The following is a 4,170-nucleotide window of genomic DNA, read 5'->3' as shown; positions in this document are numbered from 1 at the left end:
TTTTGAGGCTTATGCAAAGGTGAATGTAACTGGTGAGTTCTAAATGAAGGGGGATTTTTTTGTTTATTTGTGCCTGGCGTGTAACACCTGCAGTACAGTGTATTGATGTTTCTGCCTTCTGATATAGATGAGCCTGTCTGAAATGTCATTACTTGAAACCTGAAATGCCTTTATTCTCGCATGCCAAGGTCTATTTTTAATGCATGGCATGATCCTTTGCTCAGGAATTATCACTAGCTCCCTTTTAATTTCTCCCCTATTTCATTACTCAGAAAGACTTTCTGAGCAGCCTCTGATCTTGATGCTGCATGTCCCCCCGCCCTCTCCCTAAGCCGTGGAAGACGGAGCCTCCTGCTATCTGCAGAAACACCCTTCCCTCCTGCCCTGCACCCCAGCAGCCTCGGCACAGTCCCGTCCCCATCGCCCGCGCTGCAACTGCTCCTTTATCTGCACATACCAGCCCTTCCTCTGGCTTTTCGCTCCAGCATTGAGGTCCAGAGCAGCTTCCTGTAATATTTTCTGAGCCACTTGTATCTTAACTTCTGCCTCAAGCAATCTCTGCCTCTGGTGAGCATTTTCCACGTCATGTCTTTCTGCAGACTGTATATCTTTCTTGACTCCTGTCCCTCACACTTCCTCTGATCCTACTCAATCTCTTCTTTAGTCGTTTGTGATTTTAGGGTTTCCTGTTCTCAGGAGCCAGGATCTCCAGGTAACATAATATAAACTACCAAACCAATTTGCTTTTGACCTTCTGATCAAAGTATATAAGCTAACTCTTGCTCTGTTACACTCAAAGAATACGTTGCACATGTTGGTTTCTCCTGCTTTTTTCCCCTCTTAATGTTTTTGGACCAAAACCTGCTTTTTATCATTCCTACAGTTAAGACTTTTCACAATGAATTAGTTGCAGGCAATGTATTTAACAGCTTGATTATTAAATAGCAATATGTATATAGGAGAGTCTAAAAGAAGTTCACGAAAGTTCTATATATAATATCTTGAAAATAAAAAGAATGTGCATTGTATTAAAATATGGATCTAAATTCATAGCACTCTATTTCCATTTGCTTAGGAGAAAAGAGGACATTCAATGGAGATCATGCTTTAAGTATAGGGACCACTAGAAAGTGTGCTTTGGAAAGCAGATATGTGGAAAAGAACCATAACTGAGGATTCCCATGTTCTGTGCTCTTTTGTTTAACACCAACCACCACCAATATCCAAATTAGCACAATATGTTATTAAATTTGCCTGTTTTTCCTTCTAGGAGGCGATTAAAAAATAATGCAATAAATAGATTAGTTCTAACTGAAGTTAATGAGAAATTCTTTAAAAGTGTAAATACTGGCCAACATAACGTATAAAATTTTGCTCATATTTTTTGACACAGCTAAATGCAGAAAGAATGACTTTTTCTATTGGTTTTTAAAACACTTGATCTGTTAGTGGTCTTCTCCCTGGAGAGAGCTGAATGGGGAGTTTTCTTCCAAGCACATTTTTTAGATTCAGTCCTTCACCAGAAGAATGTTATTTCTCCATCTTCAGTTGCAGCCAGAAATAACTCAGATGCGATGGGAAACTCTTAGAGGTTATTCCAAGACGGTACCTCTGCTGAGAGACCAAACTTCACATGAGCTGCAGCCTTACATATCCCTGAGTCGTGGAGATACAAGCACATAGATATGCAGATGTCTCCTTCCTTTGAAATCACCTGCTTAATTTGAAATAAATACACACAAAAGGACTACTCCTGCTGCAACCTTTGCATAGGTTTCTTCAACACTGGGAACTCACTGAAGAAATAAACTATTAAAAAATCAGGCACTCTCATCCATCACCCTCTGCCATCCACCCCAAGTCAGAGTCACCTGTAACAGAGCTCTGAGCTGACTCTGGTTTCCGCTTAGGCAGCATTTTTAGCAACTTTTCTAGACCAAGAGTACCATGATTCCAGAAAACCCATGAAGGTTAAGTATACTTGGTAAACTAAAAACCTTCTGTTTCTCCATCAACCCACTGCATTTTGGCATCCAAAAAATCGGTAAAATCAGTCTCAGAAGTGCTGGTCCATTCTTATTTCCCAGAAACATGTACTTACCTGGTGGGGTGATGGGAGAAATGACACCCACTAAACCCATATCAAGCAATCTCTACTCAGCGCTTTGGGATTTTCACTGGCTGACAGGCTTTTCAGGTGGACGTGGCAGAGGTAATTAGAGGTTCTCAGCTTCATTTTTGGCTGTACATACTCGTGTTGCTGCAGCTGTGGTCAGTGTCAGCACCTGAGCTTCTCAAGGGGCTCCTGTTGAACGAGGAGCACGGAGCAGGAGGCTGCTCGGGAGCAGGGCTCCATGGCCAAGACATGCCGAGCTCAGGTCCCATGACATCCCAGATGTGCCAAGAAAGATGGTGCTCAAAGAGATCTTGGAGAGGTCACAACCTACACTTTCTGTCCAGGAAAATGTAGACAGGAATGTACGTATGTATCTGGCTAGATAAGCACTCACTGGATTATTTTATTTTTGTTGCAACCGTGGCATTCAAGGGTATTCTAGGCCATGCTGGGATCTTTAGTTACTTAAAGCTATGCCAACCAAAGCAAACTCAGTTTCCATGTGGTTCCATGTGGAGCCAAGCTCACTCAATTTGCTTTTCTCTGATTCTGGCTTTTTCGTTATTTAACTGGGAGAACGAAGTGGGACCTGGGGCTCCGACAGACCCAGTGCAGATGGTTGTCTCCAAACTGGTCCCCACTGTACTACCTAGGAGGAGAGAAAGCTCTTTTAACAGCATAGGTAATTTCTTCTGAAGCAGTTTTCTCTCCCTGATCAGAAAACCGTCTCTCTGACCACGCAGTCCTGTGCTGCTGACAATGTTGGGAGCTTTGCCCTCAACAAGACCTGTCTTTGGGTCTCAGGCACCTGTTGGATGTAAAGTTAAGAATATGTTTACTTTCCTGTGAAGTCAATTGGTCTTAATCTTATGCTGAGAGCTTTGCAGAGTTGATGCCAGAATTCAGTCATGTAGTGGGTGTTTGGAGAGCAAGTGGTAACTGCAAAGACCTGCAATGGAGGGTCAGAAAAAAATTAGTTGCTCTGCACATAAGACCTTTGTATTCTCCACATAACACCCTTTTATTATTTATCCCCCTACTTAACTTACAAATCTGTCTGATAGATGAAATTTTGATTTTCAGCTGTTTCACTTGTGATCTCCCTGGCTGTTTTCTCTCCTGAAGTTAGCCTGAGTAAATATTTGACTTTGTCCCCTAAGCCACTGCATACCGTTGTGTAACCTAATAAACCCTTTTATTTCATTAGCACCAGTTTATCCAATGTTCCGGACTAATTGAGAGTGGATTTCCAAGAAGAAAAAGGAAGAACATGTTCACAACCACAGACACCTCCTCACCTGTTTACGAAAGACAGCACAGGTTCTGCAGGACAGAAAAAATACTGGCAAAAAATACCTCATCTCACCTTTCTGCAATTTTCTCAGTCCATATCAATTCCCTGAACTAAAACCCACACCATTCAGTGTTTAAATAAAAATGAAAGCTAAAAAGGGATGATGCTGTTTTCCTCCTCGCCGTAGGGATTATTGGAGCAGGTTCTGCGCTCACATGTGCGGCGGTCGCCTCCCTCCCCGTGCTGTGCCTCAGTAATCGAGGAGGCAGCTGGACTCACGCACAAGGGAAATGATGACCCTTGTTACAACTGCTTGCCACAGCAGTGTGTGATCTTTGTGAGGAGAAGGGGAATCAGAGGGAAAGGCAAAACACCATGGCAGCGATGAGCCTGCATCCCAAACCTGAGTCCTGCTACCGTCTCCTTGACCTTGACCATGCAGCTGTGGTTTGGGGACCACCCCGTGCCTGGAGCAGTCACTGCTCTGGCTGCACCCACCGTGGCCTCACGTCCAGACAGCTCGGCTTTGTCACTGCTGCTCTGTGGTCTCAGCATAGCACTCAATAGGACTTTCTGGGCTATATCGGAAAACCTTGGGAATGTGACACTTTATGAAGTTTCGGAAAAGGCACAATTCCTTTTCCAAGGAGCTTTGTGTCCAGGTGAGGAAAAGACATATACTAAGTAGCTGAAAACCTCTTAGAGGCATGAGAACAACCTGATCCAGTACAAAATCTGCTACAGCAAGATAAGCCCTCCA

The 4,170-nt window shown here is 43.4% G+C and overlaps 1 long non-coding RNA gene across 1 annotated transcript; it reads left to right on the top strand.

Moving 5' to 3' along the window:
- Positions 1-429: 429 nt before the first annotated feature.
- Positions 430-3,462, top strand: LOC135578541 (uncharacterized). The gene is made up of 3 exons (XR_010470291.1): positions 430-567; positions 681-712; positions 3,324-3,462. It is a non-coding gene; the product is annotated as an uncharacterized LOC135578541 (long non-coding RNA).
- The last annotated feature ends 708 nt before the right edge of the window (positions 3,463-4,170 follow it).

This window comes from Columba livia, chromosome 1, assembly GCF_036013475.1.
Source record: "Columba livia isolate bColLiv1 breed racing homer chromosome 1, bColLiv1.pat.W.v2, whole genome shotgun sequence".
NCBI lineage: Eukaryota > Metazoa > Chordata > Aves > Columbiformes > Columbidae > Columba > Columba livia.
This window is presented reverse-complemented; position numbering and strand designations above follow the sequence as displayed.